A 24,025-nucleotide genomic window follows, 5' to 3' on the forward strand; every position below is an offset into this window, starting at 1 on the left:
GAGACTGTCACAGATTGACCTTGCAGGATGCTACACAGAAGGGTTGTTAGCACAGAGGAGATGAAAACAAAGAAAAAAGCAGTTTGACAGAAGAGGAAGGAACCAATTCTGGTTACGTGATTCTGACAGGCTGTGGCTGCTGCTGAAGGTTACCCAGACACCAAGCAGTCTAAAGGGTATCAGGTCATTAGCTGCATAGAGGAGAGCTGTTTCCACGCAGAAGAAAACCAGACTATTAGTCCCTCAGAACATCTCAGCGCAAAAGGTGTTTCTGACTCCTAGCGATGCAGAGCCCTGTGATTCTGCCTGCAATGGCTACAGGCTTCAGGAACCTGATTTCTGTCAGTTAATATCAATTTTGCAGCTTATAACCAGGGTTCACAGCTCTTGGAGGATTGGCTAAGGAAGGAAGTGGCTTTGCAATCTGATTTTTAGGTTATGGTCTTTTTTATAACTCCATAAATTTGAATAATTACAAAATATTTGTTATATCCTTTCAATTCGTCAGTCACCCAGAGACTGCTGTGTGATGACAGTGAATTTTGCCTGCTTGCCTCCTTCCCAGGGAATAGATTTACTACAGCAACCATCAGAAAAACAGGTTTACCAGATACTAATCACCTAGAACATAGCATACCTTCATGGCAAGGAGGAAACTCTGCCATCCTTCCACAACCCAACACTCCGCACCATATCCCAGCACGTTCCCTATGACTCCAGCTGCTTTGTATTTATTTTAGTCACTCCCATTCTTGACAAATGTAGCTCTGCAATCACTGCTACCTTTCCCACCTGCTCTCCCTTGCTCAGATTATTGCCCTCATCCTCCCTTTTTCTGCCATGCTTTTGCTGATCTTCATGTGAAAAAGCCCACTGGGATAAGGGAAGTCCTTGGACTGCTGCCACTGTGTTTATATAAGGGTGACATGCAGCGCTCTGTTTTAAAGCAAGGCACCCTGGCTTCATGTGGCATTCTCCAGATGACCAGAAGTCAGCAAAGGTGTGAAATGCAAGGGAGTAGAAAAACTGAAAAAGAAAAAATTCAATTAGATTTAATACAAACTTCTATGTTCTGAGGGAAAGGATGTTCTCATGGTTACAGTTCTCTGTTGAGATTTAGCAGGGACTGGTCCAGTGCCTGCCACATCCACAAATTACTGGTGGAGCTCCGGGCAAATCATTTGATCTTTCCATGCTTTATCCCTCAGTTCTCTGTAGGTAAAGGGGGATCATGAGGACTGTCTGTCTTACAAGGTTGCTGTCATGATATATCAAGAAATGTTCAGGGTGTATTTGAGTCCTGCACTTAAAATGGTGCTATCATATATTATATCTGGGACAAAAATAAGCAGACTTTCTAAAAAGATCTTGTTTTAATAATGCTACAGAGTAAAGATGCCTGAATTATACTGTATTCTGCTGCTGCGAGACTTTGGGGAAACGGGGGAAATTAGCCTGCAGCTAAATCCAAATGAACACAGTTTTTACAGCTGCTGAAGCCAAAGAAGTTCAGGCAGAGCTACGCTGCAGGCAGTTTCGCCATGAAATGTCATCATGAGCTCCTTGAACCACCAGCTCACTTTTGCCGGGTTCCTCGTCCCCCTTGGCCCCACTCCTGGGCCAGCCCCAGCGCTTGGCATCACCGCCTGCTCGCTGCCCTTCATCCCGGTTGGTCCGAAAGCAGGAGCAAGACTTCAAACGGGAAACCCTTCCAAGCACCACAGCAATACTTGTGTTCTGATTTGAACCTTTCTCTGTGGCTGCTTAAGAATTTATAGTTATTTTTTTTCCTTTTTTTCCCCCCCAGAAGAATCAGTAAAAAAAAATGTTAAAATCCTCCTTCCCTTAGGAAGACATCATTTCTGAAAGCATTTCTTTAATGGAAAATAAATTACTACCCAGTCAATAAACACCAGTTATAACATTCTCTCATCTTAATACTTAGATGTCTCAAATTAAAAAAAACAAATCCCCAAACTATATATATATATATATGCTCTTTCTATCTGTGTTTATTTCACTGAAATAACGTTTTCAAATTGAAAGGGATGAAGGGGTGCGGGAAATATTGAAAAGTCATGAATCAATTTCAATCAATTTTAATTCCAGTATAAGAGGAAGTAATGCCTCTTGTCGAAAACAAAGCAATTATTTCTGACAGCTAAATTTGCAAGAGACTTATTGCTGTCTGGAGAGAGGTAAAGCTGGATGCTTCCCTGCTTCTACCTCTGCATTAATTGACTTTCAGTGCCGTTTGATTTATTCTAGTGAAGTTTCTCTGTGTCCTGTGACTCCTACTTTTCTTCCCTTAAATCAACACTGCCACACAAACAGAATTAGTTTTCTTCCCAGAGTTTTAACGTGAAATTTGGACTTACGCTTGTAAAAATGTATGCAGATCTTTTGTATAAGTACTTTTCTTTATGAAAGACATCTTGATTTAAAACAGTTCTTAGGGAATTTTGGAATGATAGTAAGGCTAGAATAAAACTAAAAATAAGGATAAGATTAGAAAAAGCATCAAGTCCAACTTTTGTGTCATTGTACTCTTTTTCTTACAAGCTGTCTTTTTCTGGCCTGTGTGTATTCTGTCGTTGAACTAAGCCAAAATCCTCTTACAACACGTATTCATTGTTTAGGACCCAATGATAAATTTGGCTGGTGGTTGCCTAAACATTTTACTAACAGATTCCCCCTGAAATCTCTGAGAGTTATGGATTTTACACGCATATATTAAAAAGTTGAACAATTTTACTTTTGCTACTAAAAAAAAAAAAAGGCAGGAGCCTCCTCCTTTGGAGGAACACCATGAGGACTCAGAGCCCTCCATGAAGGTTTGCGAGAAAAACACCCCAGTGGGTTCAGGAGCCTGGGAGGAGAGACCTGCAGTGAAGGAGTTTGCCCAAGTATCTTCAGGGTCTCAACAGCAGGTCTTGGCTTTCGCCCTTTCGTTCGTTTATGAACTGGTTCCTCCACACACAATGGGCTCAGGCAAACCATGAAACAAACATCCGGGTGGCAAACACCACTGAACATCAGGTTCATTCAAGAACCTATTCAACACCGAGTTTTTCTCATCACTGATTTTGAGTTTTTGAACTGAAGAGGAAAAATTCACTGCTCGGCATGGCTGCTACCTTACTAACATAGGCAAGACTGTGCCTGTACCTAAAGGTTGTTTTCTTCTAGACCGTGCTCTTGCCTTTGGCAGCAGCAGGACTTCAGGGACACACGTTTCCTGGAATTGTTACCAGCAGTGATCAAATATTTTTTTTACTGTTATAAGCACTTGTGAACATAGATGTTTTAAAATTAAAATGCATTAATCTTTCATTTCTACCTGCAACATATCTTTTGCTAAGACAGTTTGAAGCAAGTCATGTTTTCCACCAAAAACTGAATGCTGAAAGCAAAAGGTTAACAGGCTCTTACTTCAATCTAACAGCTTAGCAAGGGTCTAGTTTGAAACCCTCATCCCGCAGACCAGGACTGCCTACAAACACAGGTCTCATCCACACCCCAGCGAGCATCGGAAGCCCTGGACTCGTGTGGGCATTGGAAAATCCCCAAGGTAACAGCAGTGGGAGAGCCTGGAAACTTTGAATGTGGCTTCAGTTGTCAAAAAAAAAAGAAAAAAAAAAGAAAAAAAAGAAAAAAAAGAAAAAAGAAAAAAGAAAAAAAGAAAAATCTCTGTTTACATTTAAAATATACAGTAGCAGAAGGGGATTTGAGTCGGTAAATTAAAAATTTTGAAGGTAAATTCACTTGCTATACTTGAACAGCTAGGTACCACTATAGCTCTGCCTTTTCTACAAAACGTGTGTTTTACACATTTACTCATATACGTGAGGGAAAACAGCTCGATCTGTGCCTCTGCACCCATGACTTGTGTGAGCAATTCCTCGCAGCGCAGTGACGGCGGCTGCAAGGGCTCTTTGCATCATTAAAGACTCGTAGGACTGGGCCCATCTTTTGTTAGGTATGTTGAGACTGAGCTCACTGTAACGAGGAACTTTCACAACTTTTAAAATACCGAGAAACAAGTATTTCATCTTAGATTTCGCCCCCGAAGTCCGTCATTACCGGTTAACTAACGGTTCCCTCCAAAGAGAGCCCACAATGCAGGAGTATATTTTCAGACATTCAAGAGCCTGTCAACGTGACACCCGGTCTTCCAGGCAAATTCATTAGGCCAGAATTAAATACTTACTGCGGAGGAAAATATAGGAAGAGAAACTTCAGCCTTTGTCACCCAGACTTTTGTTCACCTAGACTGCGCCAGATTTGCAGCGTGTCACAACCGGTGCTTGCCGGGGCCATTGAGGCACCAGGAATGCATTCGCTTTGTGAAGAAGTAGTTTCCGCTTGCATGTGACAAAGCAGCTAGCTGGCTAGTCAGCCTCGTCAGTGTCTATTTATGGCAAAATGTCAAAAAAGAATGTCCTGCATTTGTGGCTCGACAATAATGAACATGGCTAAATCTGAAAATGAACAAAGGGAAGTGAACAGCTTTTTAAATCCCGAAGAACATTCGGTTCTTGGTGTCCTTTTTGTCCCGATTGTTTGGGCTGAAGGCCGTGAAAGGGCCACCTGTTGGGCTGCCATTTTGGGATTGTGCTAAATGCAGTGATTGCATGAAAGGACACTTTCCAAAATAACCTGGTATTATTATTCACTTATTTTATAGTAAATCTGCATTCAGAACCTGCAGGAAAGTATAAGGCTTTTTTTCTAAGTGAAATTTAAAGCTGTAAGTTCTCTATAAACACGCTTACTGCGGATGCATGATTTTATAGCGACAATCATGACACTTTAAAAGGAGCTCAATTAAACCTTTGATGCAGCAATAAGTTCCTCTGTAACAGAAAACTAACCTTTTGAAATAACAAACGCGAGATGAGGGAGAGATCAAGTTATAAAGGACCGAGTATCTCTGAGGATTAAATTAGCAAGGACTACTTGCACAAAATGTAACTTAAATATTTATTTTGCTCCTGGCATGAACTTGAGATCTTTAGTGACGCCAATTATTTTTAATGTCTCGACGAATGTTCTTGGGTGTAATTTGCTTTTGCTCAAAAGGCTGCGTTGAATTGTGCTAGAGTCTTACTGAATTTTGAGAAAGTTTAAGATAGACCGGGATAAACATTTTATTTAAAAACCACCATTTTTCTAAGTGTTTTTTTTTTTTAAAAGATACTTTATACAGTCAAGTGATAATGATTATTTACATAATAAAATCAGGAGAAATGTTACCCATATTAAAAAAGAAATAGTAATTTGTGTTTTATAAACATCAAAACATCCAACTGTTAGTTTTTAAGCTGAGACAGATGAATCCATTCACACAGTTTAGTATCTTTAATATAATTGATGAAAATTTCCAACTGATTCCAATGAACGTGCCCATTAATGTATTAACAAAGCGAATCTTCCCATGAGTGTTAAATAACTTTTCCTTAGAGCCGATGTTAACAACTCTTGAAGTAGCAAGGAACAAATTTGTTTTCCAAAATACGTTTTCTTTTTACACCCATGGTGAATTCTGAAGTTATTTGCATAATCTCCCATGCATTACCTTAATTTTTCTTAAATATAAATGCCCGCATAAGCTTATTGACACAGGTATGTTATTTACCGGGATGAGCAAATGAGCCTTCTCTTCGTGCATCTGAACTTAACGCTCTCACTTCAGGCTACACAACACACATTTCCAAAAACTTTATGTGAATTTTAGCTGGGAAATGACTTCAGGGTTGGAGCTGGGTTACATAGATAAATGGAGGGATAGCAGAAAGGGACGTCTACATGAATAGCTGGGTATATTTCCAGCTGCTTTCACCAGTTTCGATCACAGAAGTTATAGCTAAAACTCAGGAGTTCAATCTCTCAGGTTCTGCATATTTTTCGTCCTCAGAAAAGTAAAGGCAGTTGTACATCTGAAAACGAGCCATAAATATATTGGCATACATAAGAGGCAGCTTATTTCCTAGAAACCCCCTGTATATTTTATACTCTCAGAAATGTAGCTTAATGTATCACTACCACCATATTTAGAAGTCGAAACGTGATTTTAAATGTATCGCGATGGGTTAAAGTGAGTCTTAGAAAATAACACTTTTGTTGGTCAAACAAAATTGCTGGCCAAGCAGATTTTTACATGTGGATTGAACGATATTTCCTATGTTAGAGAAGAATGAGTGACTATCAGTTCAGAGCGGGGGGAAAAGGTGAAGTGGAACAGCATACAATGCACAAGTATAAATTAATGTCTGGGTTTTTTGTTCACCGTGCCGTAAAGAGTATGTACTACACACAGCTATTCTATTAGGGAATTATGGAAACTGAGGCTAGCGAGCAAAAATGACTCGTGTCTGAATAAAAATATGTATCTTTGGGAGAGATACAATATGTTTGGAACCCTGAGGGTTAATGAGAGGTAAGCTGGTGAAGGGGGGAGAGGAGATAAGGGAAATAACAGAAGCTGAATAGATGAAAGAAGTGATTCAGTGGGAAGCATTGTTGATCACAGCTAGGTGTCAGAAACAAACTAGAAAAATGGGAACTGCTTTAACATTGGCAGGAAAATAATATTAAAAAAAAGGAACTTATACCACATACTAAAAAGAAGAAGAAAATAAGAAATAATAAAAGGCTTTCAGGCTTTCTTTGGGATGCATCAATGAAAAATAATGCAAGCAAGCAAGCAAGCAAGAAAGCGCTGAAATGGAATCTTCTCTGAAGGTATCTTGGGGAGAGGGGCTCATTGTCCCATCCTTTTCACATCAAGAATTTAATTTTGCATTCTCTTTGTCTGTCTTGAGATATACTTGCAGTTATTCTGCACTGGTTACTTTTTCTTTCTTTTCATCCACTTAGGTAGTCTACGCTGGCAGGGAGTCAGCCAGGATGGGAGAAATCTAGCCATGAATTAAATCATCCGGCTGTTCCCTGCCAATGTGATTTTTGCCTAAAGTTTGAACTGTACTCAAAGGCAGAGCAGGATCCTTTTTCCTGAATACTAGAGGGAACTGCAGTTCTTCTATTTACCTCATTTTCCCTTCCTGTTTTTAACAGGGAAATTGTATCTACCCGGAGCATCCGGTTTTCCCTATGCTTCCACTACATGGGATGCAGATGCACCTTACAGAACTTGACCGCCTATTTACCTATCTTTCACTTCAGGCAACTTGAAAAAAAGGTACCAGCTTATATTTTCCCTCTGGAAAGACCTATGCTAAAGTGTTAGTAGCAGAACTCTAAACCGGCCCCCCCTCCAAATGCCATTTGCTTTTTAGTGCCAGGGACATTCCGCTTCCTACGTATTTATTCTGTTTACACCCATCCCCCATGAATTCCTAAGACAGTTTCCCTTATATTAAGCTTCCTTCTGGTGCCCATAGCAACACCATCTAGTACTGAAATGTTCCTGCAGGATTTGCAGGAGTCCTTTCAAAACAAGATGCTGATTCTGCAGTTATTGCACACCCAACTACCATAGCCCGAGCCCTCGGTCATGCGTGGAAGGCAATTCAGCTGCCCACCGACTGTCCTCATCGTCGTTAGGGACGAAACATGTTACCTATGTTCTGGTTTGGTTGGGTTTTCTTCCCATAATAACAACCGACTTCTTTATTTTTCGTAGTTCACTTTGCGAAGACACCGCAGAAGGTGATGGGGCTCGGAATTTGAGACGATTCTGCTGTTTCGTTTACGTTTCTCCACCTGGAAGTACACTGACGTGCAGATTGGCCTCTGACCTCTGCAGGGTGGCTCGGGAGCCGCTTTCTGATCTTGAGGGCAACGGTGCAAATGGGGAAGAAGCACATTTGGCTAAAAAACAAACGGGGAGAAGTTAAGGGGAAGCCCCCATGGCTGGCTCCTGCAGCCAGGAGCTTTCACCAGAGCTTGTGTACCGGGAGCCCAGGTCCCTTGGGCACCTGGTAGGGGTGAGAGCTGCCCGCGCTGAGCTGGACCTCGGCAGGAGCCGCAGACGCACACGGCAGGGCGAAAGGGAAGGGCCTGTGACATTGCCACTGTCCCTTGTCCCCCCACGTGTCTTGGGATCGAGGAGGCTCAAAAAATGGCTGTGGGAGCCTGTCTGCCTCCGGGCCTCTCCCCTGTGTGCTGGAGATGCCGGTAGGTCTCCAGGGGAGTGGAGAAGGCTGAGGAGCTCCCCCAAGGCGTGCTCGGAGCCTCTTAGCCCCTGTTCCACGTCCTCAGGATGAAGAGGAAGGATGCTGCTCCCAAACACCAGAACCATGCTAGTTGTCGGTACCAGCCATTTACATGTTTTTGGCCAAAAAAGAGGAAAGCACGGGGGTAGTGATTGATACTACGCACTTCGTTCGTTCATTTTCAACGCAGCATTTCATTTAAATTCTGTGTTGTGCCATGCTGCATGCTAGGAAATGTACCCTAGGATATTTTTAAAGCTATAAAAGTTCAGTAAATGGAGACTTCCCCGCAGGACTCAGCTATTAAATCTTGGCTGGAAAGTGGAAGCCACGTCCATTAAAAAAATCATATTCTGGTGAGACTAATCACATCTCTGTACAACTAAAGTATGCTTGAATTCAGATGTTAATCGCATAAATATTTGGCAGTTACACGTTGTGTAGAACCAATGCCACGATTTGCCAGAGTTAAACAACCCCTTATCTCTGAAGTTATCTTGAGAACACGGAACTATTTGGGACACGCGTTCAGGGTGAAGGCAGAACGCTTGCTGCGGTGGAGCGAGAAGAATCCCTTCCCTCGCCGTTGTTCAGCAGGAGCAAAATTCACAGTCCCCCCGCCCGGGGACCGTGCCAGCAGCCCTCTGGGAAGGAGCTGGATGTTGCCAGAGGATGTCCTGTGTAGACGCAAGGCTTGGGCCTCTGTACAGAAAATGTACGAGGGATGGAAAGGGCCCGCGCAGCCCCGCCGGTGCTCTAAGAGATGCTTTGCATCGCGGCGAGGGGTCGGGTTCAGCGTGCAGAAGGCTTATGCTCTGAACAGGAAAGCAAGATCTGGAAGAAGGGAGAACTTGAAACTCCTCCAGAGGAGATGGGTCACAAGTCATCCTCCCGCGCGTTGGCTTTAGCCAGAGCTGTCCCACCAAAGGAGGGGTAAAGCTGTGCAAAGGGTGTCCTGCGGTGCAGCACGGGCCCCTTTCTTACTGTGCAAAAGGTGTAATTCTGAGTAACGAGGAATTTAATTCCGAGTTTAATTCTGAATTTACAGCTTGTCAAAGAAATAAAAAGTTCTTTATGAGCCAAACACCCTTTCCAACTTGCCAGGAGCTGTGAATGACTTCTAACATTACTATTGGGCAATCGTATTTTTATCTGATGTCATTCTTCCTACCCAGCCTTAAATTCCCTATTACTGACAATTAACTCCTTATGCGGTCATTGCTATTCCTGCTCGAGCAACATCGACAGCTCAGAAAATTTCTTTTGTTTCAGGGATGGCAAACTGGTGAGCATATCTAGCCCATGGGACAGTTTCTTCCACCCTCCTGGGAGTACTGCTTGGGCAGAGGAAAGCAAAATTGGGGGTGATAGCGTGTGTATGGCAAGAATGGAGGGTTGCAGGGGGGAGGGAAGGAGGAATTTGCAGCCCAGCCTGGATCTGGCAGGATTTCTTTGATCATTTGATCATGATTAACATTTCTATACTGGATGGGCTCAGAGCACCAGTGGAATTAGAAGTGGTGTCTGAACGTACTGAATTGGGTGATCCCAGCTGGCACAGACAGAACTACATAAGGTTTTTAAATAATACAGATCAAAAAATCTGGGCCAGTGCATTTGTTTATGAACACTAGGGCTAGAAAAAGCATTTTAATAAGTGATTTGTGCTGAGTCTTAGGTTCTCATCCTGTTTTTTTTTGTTTGTACTCTCCTTTATATCTTATTATTATGGAGTATTTCTTTTATGCAAAGGAATCCTGATGCTACACGAACCTTCAAGGATAAAAAGAGACATTTATCTTGTCATGGGTTTTAAGTAGAAACTGCAACCTGAAAGAATTATTTCTTCTCCATTTCTTAAGAAAACTTTTCTTGTGAAGATACATTAATCCTGCAAAATTAACAAATCGGCCAGTTCACACCAGACTGCATCTTCCTTGTACTTGAGGTGCTGTCATTTGTTATTCAGATCTCAGAAAGGTCCAAGACGTGGGGCCCAATTATCACTGCATTAATTTTGGTTTACGCTTGCATAAAGCTGTTACCTTTGAGTTAATTTAAATTAGTATAAAAACTTTTCAAGACACACGCTGCTTTTTTCTGAATATCTAGAAAGTCCCTTGCAAAACTCACAATGACATTTTTCTCAAGATAGTTTCTAATGATAATAATAAATCACATCCAAAGGTGTTTGTGTGCATGTGAAGGCAATGCGTGCTTTATTTAAAAAAAAAAAAAAAGAAAAAATACCAAGTGAAATACCAAGTGCAAGAATGATTTAATTTGAGAGTAAAACTGTGTAACTCAGGGCTGTCAGGTTGCTCTCAATGCTAAATTTTGTCCCAATTCTTAATCCAAATTGGTAGCCTGTTTCTTGCAATGGAGAACCTAACCCCCCTTTTGAAAAACTGGTTTACTACCTGTAGGTGCTACTGAGAGAAAATCTGGGCTTTTGTCCAGCTATCGTTCCCTTTAAAAAAATTCTCTCTGCTGATAGTCAGAATCAATATTTACCAAGTCAAGAAATGCCATTCCGTGTCTGAACACTCCGTATGCCTGTAGCCAGCTATACCCCATCCCTTTGTTATCACTTTGCTCTGCTGAACAAATGCAGGTTCTTTTCTTAAAATGATGAAAAATCAGAATCGTTAATATTGAAAAAGAGTTATTTTTTAATAAGTAAAGCAGTAATAAGATATCTGATATTCAAGTTTGGAGAACGAAGCATAGTTAATTTAATAGGAATGATGAGTTTCATCTGCTGAAACTATAAACGCTATGCAGATTAGTTGCTTTTAATCCCATTTAACTAAAGCTCCCCATTTCATTCTTCTAATCTTTCCTCATAAACAAATCCTTCCAACTTCTTAGTCATGTTTTCTATCCTCCTTGGAATTCTTCTCTATTTGTCTACATATTTTGAGTATAAAGAGAGGCCCAGGCTGAATGCGGAATTCTAGGAGGGACTCTGTCAGTATTGTGCTAAATCCGTAATTAGAAAGGGTTAAAGTTAATATATTTAAGCTACAACAGTGAATCCACTTGATCACACATGACAACAGAAGCATTTATAATTATAATGATTGTCTTACCTCTCAAATGGTCAGACTTAGAGTGTTTAATCTGTGCAGATTTGTTTTCTGTAATGAAGATATTAAGGACATTTCCAAGGCAGTGCAAAATTCGCTTGAATTGGGGAAAGAGAATTATTTTTAAAGCGTTTAAAAAATCTTATGCCATGGTGATTTTGGTCTGCAAACAACAATCTCTCTCTTCTCCACCTTTACTTTAACATAGATCTTTCTGTCTCGGTGTAGCAGGACCCGTACCTTACAGCCTCCATATGCTGGCACAGAGCACGCAGGACGATGCACAGTAGCAACAGCAGCTGCAAATAACATTTCCGAAACATTTTTGTGCACTTTTACTGAAATGCTTAAATAATACAGTGGAGGTGAAGAAAACCCACATGTCCGTTCCGTCAAGTATTATTAACTGAATACAAACAGAGTTTGCCTGTGTAAATTTTATTATTTAAATATCCCCCGAACTATGCCAAAAAACCAGCTGCATACAGAAACCCCAAAGCTGTTGAATGCAAGGGTGTAGTATTAGACTCTGAGGCACAGAGTACAATCATACAACCATCATCTCTTTGTTTTATTACCTCTCTGACATATAACCAAAGATGAACATAGTTTTAAAGTCAGGAACACCATCCATGCCATTTATTGAAAAGGAGCATAGCCCACATTCTGATTATATTATATTTTTTGACAAGCCATTGGCAAACCTGCCATTTCTGTTGCCACTGATGGGCATGAACACAACGCCTAGGAACCCCTCTCATGCAGTGGGACCCCACCGTGGTAACGACAGCTCCCACCTTACAAAAAGTCTCTGAAGTTCTCAGTACTTTGTATCATCAGACTCACAAGGCACAGGGTTCAGAAAGTTTGGGGTCTGGGTTTTTTTCCAGCCAGTGATGCTATGGAATTAATCCAAACTGGCTAACTCGTGAAAATAAATTGTGTTCTCTCCAAAGACTAATTTAGTGGTATGAAGCACATATGCCTGTGTACCTTACCCCCCCCCACGCACCTGCAAAAGTACACACACGCACACATTTACATGAGGAGATTTAACTGCATCTAAAAATCAATTACTTATCTGTATGCACACGTGTTACTAAGATTTATGAAGACTATGCATAGATTTAACTACAGGTTCTGCTTACGTTCCTAAAAATTTAAATCAAAGTATGGTGCTGATGCTCATCATCCCTCTACTATTTACCTACACACCATGAGCATGTGATGTTTGTTTGTATATGGTATATACAGGTGTCAGAAGAAAGACGTATATGGATACACCTATCTATGTATCTGTATATGACCATCATGCATTATTTATAAAACGAGTTTATTACCTATACAAACAATAATTATTCTAAACATGCAATTATATATCCATATTTGTGTGTCTATATAGACTTTTTTTTTTTCCTTAATGGAAAACTTGAACTGCAAGCAGCCATGTCAGAACTCAGATGGTTAACATTCACTTCTTGCTGTTTTATTGCATATTACTGTGCGCTCCTGAGCAGCAGGAGCAGATTCAGGCAATTACAATCAAGTCAGGGCACACGCCGTGGCTGAGCAACACGATCATGATGAGGATACTGATGAGGCACTTATCGAAAACCCCACATCATCCACACTCATCAGCCACAACATGTCACCCCAAATGAGGCATCAGCTGCCTTCAAATGGCTCATTGCACACTGTTTACAGCTTTCTTTGGACCCACTTTTGATTTTGCGGTCAGGACTTAGTTCAAACAGCAGCTGACTGGCACTGGCAACCCTCAGGATTCGGCAGAGCCGAGTTCCTGGGAGTCAGGAATGTTTTGACACTGGGCCTGACCGACGGAGAGGAAAGGTCCCGGCTCAGTCCCCCCAAACATCGGTCCCTCTGAGTGGGGGGAGTGAGTTATTTCAGAAACGTCTGAAATCAGGTGAGGAGGGGCAGTGGGAGAGAGGGGAAAAGCAAACAAACAAGCAGTCCCACAGCACTTTCTGATGTTATTTTTTTCCTGCCTCCACCTTAACAAGTGGCCACCAACAGCAATTCAGGCAGAAACATTTTGGACCAGTTCCCTGTCATTTCTGGGACCCCTTGAGGCACTTTGATGGTGTAAAAGGGTCCTTAAAGTGGGGGCACAAGTCGTGGGTTCTCTGTTGAAAATTGTCTTTGCGTGGGAATTGCGCTAAGCTGGGCAGAAAACTTTTCCTGAGCTGGAAACCTTTCCCCATTACTTACTGGGATTCAGGAAGACCTTTCTTTCTTATTTAGTTATTTCTACAAAAAGCAAGCAAACAAGAAAGAATCAGCAAGGAAGGGTGAGAATACACGGATGGCTCCCAGGGAACAGCCCCCCTGCTCGAGTGAGGTTCAGGGATGACCCAAAAAGGAGCGACTGCAAAACAGAGAGACAGAAAGAGACTTCCTGCAGCCCAGCTGATGGGCACTCAAAAGAGGGGTTTAGAGACTCACTGGAGTAGGAAAGCCCCCATCCAGACCCTTGCCTAAATCAAGTGGAGTCAGAGCTCTGAGCCAGAGATTGGTTACTCCCGCAGAGCATCCCCCTGGGCTGAACTAGAGCTGAGACGCTTTCTCCTGCCACCACTGCCTAGAAACAGGTATTTCCACAGAGCGGATTAAAACTAATTTGTTTTGACAAATAGAGATTTTTCTGATGAGAAAGTGCTACGTCCTGGAGTCCCTGACACTCTGCCAAAGAGAGGTGAAAGGACCTCAGGGTGAATAGAAATCTAGTCCTTGAACTTCAGTCGTTAGCTGATGAAAATATATACTAATCAATTATTATCAGTTCATGTCAATTTATGTAAAAAAGCCTGGAAAAAATGAAGTTATTTTACTTTACCACTCTTCCTATCTCATAGTATCTTTTGAAATTCATGTATTCATTTATGACAATGACAAATGTCAAAATTCCCAGATAACTGGCTTCCATACCAACTAAAAATTTTATTTAACAAATAAACAAGCTTGTGAACTGAAAGCTGAAGTTATTGACTCAATCTTACATGGCCAGCTCAGGCCCATGAAGTAAATCATTAGACAACATTCCCTTTTCTGACTGTTCAATTAAGATGTAGGAATATATATATATGGTTACCTTTATGATTACTATCTGCAGCTTGTGCTGTCTGCCTCAATAGTTCTCAAATTCTAGAATGCAGCACGCTCCCTATGGATGCCAAATTGTAGCAGCATATTGCATCATGAAAACATTTAAAGCAAGACCAGAGAATCCATGGAAGTTTTCCTATTTTTGTACATACATCTGAGGGTTTTTTTTTTCCTCTGCTGCTTTCCTTTCTTAGCTGTGTGGCACAATGCTTTTTCTCTTAGGGACAGATTCTTCCTGCTGCTTACTAAGATTTTATTTAATGGTAAATAGAGGAAAACTATTTTCCAAAAAGGCAAAATAGATGGTCCCAGGAGAGGCGGAAATTAATTCATACAATCTGCTTATTAGTCTTATTTATTACAAGCTTTTTTTTTTTTCCTTTCCCAGGGATAGCAAGCATTCTACACAAATCCTAAACCCATTAATTTCCTTAGAATAGCTTAAACTTATTGTTAGGACTCTATCATGCCAGCTTCTCTGTGGTGCTCAGCAATACAAGCAGGGGGAGGAGGTAAGGAGTGTGCATGCATTAGGACGGCACAGCATAAAATCCCTGAAAACAGCTTGGCCGAAATAAAATAGAGCTACTGGTGCGCAGTGCCGCAAAGACACGAAACTCGGTGTGAATGATGCTAGATAAGACTGAAGCACCGGTGGTAAAGCATCCTAATTACAAACCTGCCGTGCAGGCAGAATAATGGACAGAGCGGCAGCTCTGGTAGCTGTGTAAAAAGGAGTGGAAGTTTGCATTTTTGTGGCTGTATCTTGAACTGAAGTGTGTGTGTATGTGTGAGAGAGAGAGAGAGTGAGAGAGAGAGAGAGTAAAGAACTGTTTTTGGGTCATCATCTTACGCTCTTTGTGATGCACATTCTAATTTAGGCGAAAGGGATGCATCTTTCAAATGCAGATCATGTTTGCATTAGAAGAGCAATGAGAACACTTGTCACTTTCAGAACATTTATGTGCTAGAAGTACTGTTAGCAGAAGAGCAGTTTAGATAAATTCAAGACTTTTTTTTGCTGATCACAAACATTAAGCTTCACACCTGAAACCCTCAACCCCCTGCTGTGCTCTAATCCTAGCACCATTCACCCTTAGAGACTCAAAGTGCTGTGCCACTGCTCTCAAACATTTGATTGCCCTTACTTTGAATGCCACCACCTGCAAAAATGCCTTTTTATTCCCTTTGAGCCTCTTGAGAAGGAAGTAAAAATGATAATTCATGACAAACATTAATTAATTGTTTACAAGATGATCTTTTCTTTTTCTAACTTCTGTTCAGCAGACATGTTGAGCTGCAAGACTCCACGCTTGATGCCAGAGCTTGTCAAGAGGTCTGCATTGTTGTTTATCACTCAGGCATAGGATAGACTGCAGGTCATTGTTTCTGCAGTTCAAGTAGGACTGTCTAGCTCTTGTTTGAAGAATGGAAGTGCCATGCATGAGTTCCCCAGCATAAAAGAACTACCGGTTCTAAGAAGGAACAGGGATTTAGCTTCTAATGCAGAGTAAATAAACATTTTTCACCATCTCTTGCTCCATGTGATTTCGGAAAGGTCAAGAGGTGCCATTACAGTATTTTAAAAGCTTCAAATTATGTTTAAATAACGTATCGCTAAACTCAGAGAAATCTTATCAGAATTTAAGAACCTATTGTCGTTGTTTTAGTTCTTGAATTCAACATCAGAGGAAGACGTATTTTGAAAGGAATGCGCTGTTGTTAGAAAGGCTGAGATTCACTGAAGGCTTGGACACGGCTTCTCCCCCAGGCTAAAGCGTAAACCTCCCCCCTGACAATGCAGACTTGATTTAACCGAGTCCTTAAATTCAAGAATTAATTCTACCAGAGATGTTACACCATGCTAATAACTGACCCATCGGAGTATTCCGATGACAGGCTAAAAGAGAAAAATACAGTCAAATTTAAAACAACACCGCCAAAACATTGAAGCCTGGGCAGCAAAATTTATCTCCCCAAATTACACTTACATAGCTAAAGGTGAGAAAACAGGTTTGCAGAGAAACTGAGCTGCCACAAGGCGGCCGAAATCATTAGCAACTGTGGTGAACAGCACCTTTGCGAGTCAAATTTTGTATTTACTCATATATTTTTAAAATATATATAAACATATGCTTATTTACACACATGTAAGCATACATGTTTTGGACATGCTGCTCTGTTCCTCTTGCACCAAAACTATTCCAAGAACTTTAAACCACACCAAAAGTCTGGCAAAAAGGTAAAGAGAGTGAAAAATCTTACTTGTAGGAAGTTACAGTAATACAGCTTCTCGCAGAACTCTGGTTTCCACATTCCAAATTAGGAGCCCTTAGTTTACGGCTGCAAGGCTAAAAATCAATGCTATATTTTCTGAGTTAATACTAAGGGTTGCACTTAACAGACATGGAGACTAATAAGGTATGCAGAAGGAGTAAAAGCAGTGCACAAAAAATTCAGGCCTTCGTCTTGGCGATGATCCAGCACAATGATGTTTCAACCAGATTTGAAAAAAAAAAAAAATCAATAACATCTGTGGTATAATGGTTAATTAAAGAAGCTCTTCAGCAGAGCTCAAGATGAGAGGCTCGGCCTGAAATTCAGACAGCTGAAGCTTGATTATCAGGAAAGAATGCTTTTTTAGCTGTGAGTGGATAGGCCAAAAGCTGCAATGTGTGGAAACGGGGGAAAAAATTGCTTTTATTTTAACTTTCTTTAAGTAATCAATATATGGTTTTCACCTGCATTAGGAGCTGTTCATAGCAAAAGCCTCATTCTATATGTCTATATAAATATAATCCACTCCCTTTGGAATCTATAGATTTAAAAACAACAGCAAAGATAAGCAGGTTGGCTGTCTGCTCTTAACTCACAAATTCTCCATCTTCCCTCCCCACCCCCTGCCCCTCCGGCTGTGCCTTACATACAAAACCCATCCCATGGCAGATCCCTCCAGCTACATTCTCTTCTTATTTAGTTTAATTTTTAAGATCTGAGCCTTTCAAGATTGAGCCTGAAAGAAATGAATCAAAGATTGAGTATTAAAGCATATCTGCAGTAACCAGACAATTCTACTGTCAACCTCTGCACCTTTCTATCCTGTTCTTTCTAGTATTTTATCAGCTCTATCTAAAATGTATATGCACAGATTTACAGCCAGAAGGGACTATCCTAATCCCTTGCATGACACGGGACAGAGGTTTCCAGCTGGTAATTCCTGTGTGTTGTCCATATCCCAGGGATGAGCTGGAAGACACATAGTTAAAAAAAAAAAATTCTGATCTGGAGATTTCAAATGACAGAAAATCCACTCCATCGCTTGACAAGTTATTCTGAAAGTTAATTAGCATCACCATAAAACTGCCTTATTTTTAGTCTGAATTTTTTCTACCTACTTGTGTCTTGGTCTGCAAAGTTCAAGAGCCCTGGACTATCAGAAATCATCTCTCTGTAGAAATTACAGACCATGGTAAAGCCCGCTCTTCATCGTCTTACAGATAAACTGAAAAAGGTTGTACTTCTTTACTTTCTTACTACAGACAGGCTTTCTTACTGCAGTCAGATTTCCCAGATTTTTTCTTGTAACTCTTTTCTGAGCCTATTTCACTCTGTCAGAGTCCTTTTCAAGGGCAGATAGAAAAACACAAGCTCTTCTTCCAGCAGCAGTCTCACTAATGCTTAATATTAGGGCCGTGGCTTCTACTTAGTTTTTCCCCATTGATCCCATCCAAAAACTTCTTAGCTGCCAACTCCCACACTAAGGGCTCAATAATTTTTAGCCCCAATTATTTCAACCTTTTTTTCAAAATGCATGCCCCTTCCTTAAAAATAAGAGTAACATTTCTTCTTCTAGAAGATGAAAATACCTTGTATTCGACCATGTTATAAAAAACCTTGTTAGAAAGAGTACAGCTCTGCAAATATAACAATCCGTTTACTCTGCAATGCTAAGTGAAGCATCTCCCACGTATTACAACTGTCAGGAACTGCATTTTCTATTTTCGAGGAAATTCCAAAATGGAATTCAAACAGATAAAAAATATTTTTTAAGTTAGCCAGCAAATGAAGTTTCAGGAAGAAAAATTTTGCTGGGTAAAAATTATTTATTTAAATAATTTAAACATTTCATTTAAATGTTTATTTTAAAATAATATTGCTTCTATTTACATATTGCTTCTTAAAATGCACATAAAAATTAATTATCAAAACATGTTCCAAAATGTTAAAACAAATTGTTTCAACACTGGTGCAGTGTTTCCTTTATTTTTCCTAGGTGCAATTTCTTGAAAGCATTACTTTTTCCAGACTTTATAAGTCTAAGGGAAACCACACTGCTCATTAAAAAAAATTATAATAAATGAGTTTAACTCACACTAATGAAAATCTAAGTAGGCAGGTCTTTCTTTTTAACTGTAAGGCACAAAGTAGCAGTAGAAATAAAATCAGAAGTTTTGTGAACTCAGAATTCTCAGGGCAGGGCTTCCAAAAGCAATCAGGATCGATTTACTTATGCTTCCATTTAAATCAATGTTAGTTTTACGGCTGTCTTCAAAGGGAGCAGACTTAAGTCAAGAAAGAGTGCAAAGTAAAATCCTGCCCCTCAAACTTTCTGTCAGAATTCTTCAGATCGCTCTGGAGTTCAAGTGGAATTTTCCTCAGCAAACAGCATACCCAGTGCAAAGATCTTTTATGTCATCAGTGCTGAAGAAATGAAAACATCAGCAAGTACATATTTGGAAATATAACTGCATTCACAGTCAAAACCAAAGGAGACAGATATCATTAAGAAGTAGCTGCACCTGACTTACTCCATGTCAGCTTACGTCCATCGGTGCATTTTGTTGTTTGTCCCAAACATATCTTAGCATACATTATTCCCCCGAATTAAGTTTTATTTGATATACATATATAACATCCAAGAAACAGATAATAATCTTTTCTTTTTGTACAAGAACGGTTCCCCATCCCTTAGAGCTGTGTTGCAAAGCATCACGTTAACTGTTCTCTGCCACGATTATAACCTCCTGCAGGCGCTGGACCATTTCCAGTCGCCCTGTCTCACACAAGGTGAGAAGAGCACTGGCAAAGCCTCCCTGCTCTCCCAACAGCATCCAAAAGAGCCAAACATTCCGTTAATAAAATATTTCTGCCTGTAGACCTCCTCACGTGAGCTGACATCTCTCCACTCTCCAGTAGCCCCCAGTGAGATCCCTTGCAAGGGTCCTCTGAACAGGCAGAGTCTGCCAAGAGATGACACACTGAAATGGTGTAATTTTAAAACCTAGCTTTAGTAATGATCTGGCATTTAGCTAGGTCCATCAGCCCTACCTCTCACAGTCCCATTTAGGTAATCAAGTAGTTCATTCTTATTTGGCGTGCGTCGTGCCTACTCATTGTTCCAGGGAGAATTCCTCCCAAAGAGGACCAGGGCCTTCAGCCAGATGAATGGTGGCTGTCAGGGCTGCAAAGGCAGGCAGTGGGGTTAGCACTGGACTAAGGATTTGAGACAGTCACATTGGCATTGATCATGCCACTAATGGTCTCAGGATCATCTAGAAGGCCCAGGAGCCAGACATCCAGCTGAGAAGCTGAGGTGGCATGAAGATTGTATGTCATCCACACAGACTGATGTGTGTCAAGAGATAACTTTGAACTTCCCTGACCTTTGCGGACTCTCTAAGAGGACCTCAACACCAGACTGCCTTTCCTCTCCTTTCCCTTAGAAGGTGTCAGTTGACTGTGGCATGGCATTGCTCTACTTTGAATACCCAGGCAGCCCTATCTCTCTGGCACCTCGTTGGGAGCTTTTGTGAACCCTAGAGTCCCATGAACCTCTTTCCCACCATTTCCTCCATCCCACATCCATGTCTGTTCCAAAACTTAATCATAGGTAATGTTTGCAAATCTTGGCCCATACGATAAGGAAATTTTCTCATTTTCCCTAAAACTTGTTCCCTCTGAAGGCGCAGATTCCTGAATCCATTGGGCATGCAGACACTGAGGGTAGGATATGCAGAATCTTGGACATGTGACTGGTATCTAAATTACTGGGTCTGTCCTGTTGGTTTAATCAGGACTGATATGAATGGGAGCTGGGCACACAACCAGGTTTAACACGTGCAGACCTCTCACAGCATTGCTTCAAAATCCAGCTTGAGCAACCAGCCTGTTAATCATGCTTCAAAATCTGCTGTTTTGCAATGTCCAGGAATACACTGGAAACTTGAACTGCAGCTGACTTCTGTAGTTACTTTGGACAACTGAAACCCACCAGAAGCTTGCAGAATGCTCTTGCATCTCTAGGAACCTTAGAAAAGACCAACGGTACTCTTAACGTACATCTGGGATGACATTTCTGGATAAGATACTGAGCTCAGAAAAGTTACTTAAGAGCTGGCTTTAATATACCTAGTCATAAGAGAGCAGGTTTTTTTTCTGTGGTTTGTTTCACCCCTGGCTCTCCTATAAGGTTGGAAACAATCAGAGCACCAATGTACTTCACACACTGTAGCCCACAAAAGATACACCGCAGAACTGAAGGGTAATGTAGAAATGTGAAGCTCTGTATTTAACATCTAACTTCTCTGAGACCAGAGAGTAACTCAAAATGTGCGTTGCAGTGGTTGACCTGGCCTGCAGGCAGAGTAGACTCTCCTCTACTTGCCTTGGTCTGAGCAAAGACAGGTTTGTGTTTTCTCTTCCTTCTTTAGGCTGAATAAAGAAGCCACGATACATGTTTGCATCGAAAGAGGAAACAACTGGCGTGGGATGATCATGAAGTTCCAACGTGTTATCGGTTTTGATGTTTTTCTTCCGTATGCTTAGGGAAGATGTGCTGAAGGAACACTTCTGAGCTGAATTAATGGGAGGTGAATTTCAGAATTACACTCTGCAGTTCAGCCTCTGAACTCTAACCAGCAGAACGAGATTTAGCACGAGATCCTCCCACACTGCTTCAAACACACACACGTGGACACGCACACACTTCTGCAAAGTCTGAAGCAGCATAGCAGCTGGCAAAATCGAGAATTAACAGCCAAACTGCATTCCAAAAGAGCTCTTGCTCAACAGCCTCTCCTTAAAAGTACTCAGAGCCACATGCCTGACTGATAAAAGATACCTCATTTCTGCCTGTTTTTTCTGTACCTCTGTTTTGAATTCTGCAAGTTTTCATGCTTCAGTGTTTTGGATAGGAGTGTGTGAACTGCAGTGAAAAAACGACAGGTAAAAGCTGATAGAGATGATAGAGTTTAAATAGGATCTACCTGGGTCAGAGGAGCAGTGACGTAATGGATCTCTTTATGCAAATGAATCCAAAAAAGCAAAGGTTTCAGTTTAGAGAATGAGCTGCTTTTAATTTTGCCTGAACTGATTCATCTGCGCCCTGATTCATATATCCAGATTGATGACGTTACCCCCACCACCGCAGAAGAAACACAGAGCAAGAGGCAGACCTCTGCTATCTTTGCAGAAATCTGGAGCAAGTCCATTGACTTCTGGGAGTTACTCTGGGTTTACAGTGAAATAAATGGGAGCAGAATCTAGCCCAAGAAACCATAAACTCAGCTGTTATCGGGCAGAGTCTTAGAATTCACTATTAATATCTGCACTGAGAGCTATTCTGATTACAATTGCAAAATAATATTTTATATCCACTTTTACTATCTTATTCAAATACAGGAAATGAGTCAATCTTCAGAGAACAGAAAGACCAGTCAAAAGAATTGGAGAGTTGTATAATTCAGCATCCAACTTTGAAGTGAAGGAAAGGAAAACTGATTCCTGCAAACAGTCTGCAAGCGGGACTGTTAACACATTGCTAAAGGTCATACCCATAGGCTCTCTCTCGGTACGGTGGTTTCAGTTGTTCTCTTCAAAGCACATGCAGTCATGTGGATGCCCTGCTTCGCTAAATGCAGAATGAGTGCAAACACTGCTGAACAAGAAATGGCCACCCAAATCTTCCTACAGGAACTCACTGTGAAGGAACTTGGGATTCTCTGGATGAAGAAAAGTGAAGACAGCACCTGCAATTTGCATTACTATTTCCATCCGATACTAATTATAGCTCTCTTAACTTTGGGAGGTTTGAGTACAAGTATGTTTTGTATAGCTCCCGCTTAAAGATGCATTTTCTGTAAAATACAGCTAGACCCAACTCACTTCCTTTTCACTCTAAAGAAAGTGTTAAAAATAGAGACGAAACCGCTTGGCCTTCCCTGGTGTGAAGGCTCCGCTGGCTCTGCTCTTGGAGCTCAGGCTCTCCTTTCCTTTAATGGAGTGTTATGGACATGGCTCAAAAAAGAGGCAGCAGCTAGTTCTACTTTTGTCTCTTATTTTTCATTGAAAGCCCATGCCTTCTAATGCTTTTAAGAAATCCAGTTCTTCATATTTACGTCATGTGCTGGCTTTCACTGGTGTGGGAGTGAAGCCACTGAGGTAAAAACAGGCTTGCAGGCAGGTCGTACAAGACTATCCAGGACTTTGGATATGAACTCAGGTGCTGGTTCACTACATGCTGGTAGTGCCATCTAGGGCAGAGTTTTAAACTACCTGAGATACTCTTATAGGACAGCCACAGCATTAAAAAGAAGGGATACAGGGTCCAGGAATGACAAAGCCTAAGGAATCACCAGGAAATAAGCTCAATGAGCTCCTAGCTGAGGAGCCAGGAGCTGCGAGAAGGAGTTCTAGCTTTGGCTCTGCATTTAGAAATTCCCACAGCAAGGAAAAAACGAGGTTGCCTTAGCTGATCGCTTGCCATTCTGTTTACCTCCAATTACTGCCATGGAGATTGCCCAGAAAGTCAAGTATTGTACCTGTCCTCTAAAAGAACAGTGCTCTTACTCAGTGGACTGGGAAGAGCCTCGCTGCGATCTCCTCCTTGGCCAAGCACCGGAGGGCTGCTCCGCGAGAGGGATGGTGCAGCAGAGCCTGGGGGTCGGGAGCAAGGGCAGGCACAAAGCTGTGAGCTTCCCATCAGAAAGCGGGGACAATTCTTAAAACGTGGTCTCTATGAGAGAGCGTTTTAAATTAAAGGTCTTTCATAATGGAGAGGAACATTATTTCTAACATATAATTCCATATATTTTAAGGCACTGTAGGGTACTCTAACAAGAGACACTTCAAAAATCCTTTGAAAAAGAAAAATTGTGAATTATAGACTTGGCTGCTTCCTCCTAAACAGCAATGGTGCAGGCTACTCTGGTACGCGTGTCCGGGTCACTTCTCCCATGGCTCTCTTAAGCATTTTGCATTTAACAGGAGGAGGGCTTAAAAATTACTGACAAATCAAACGGGCAGAAATGATCAGCAATGTCTGTTGAGCACCCCCAGTAAACTATAAAAGCATTTAGTATGCTAATTGTTTTGAAATTACATCAAACTCCACTTCAGTTATTGAAGTCTGTTTTTTCCCAGTGAAGCCAGGTTACCACGGTCATGTTAATTACAGAGCTCTGTGGGTGCGTGAAGTCATTGTATGGTGGATGAGATATAGGTCTCACTTCCTCATTTTTTTTCTTTATATTTTCTTCTTTGAGCTGTTTTGGGTATTATTAACCTCATGGACAATAGGAGCAGACTGTGCTTTCCTGCTCCATGGGGAGAGAGAAGCCCATACAGGCTTGAGGC

This window comes from Phaethon aethereus (assembly GCF_964289735.1).
Source record: "Phaethon aethereus genome assembly, chromosome: 5".
Lineage (NCBI taxonomy): Eukaryota > Metazoa > Chordata > Aves > Phaethontiformes > Phaethontidae > Phaethon > Phaethon aethereus.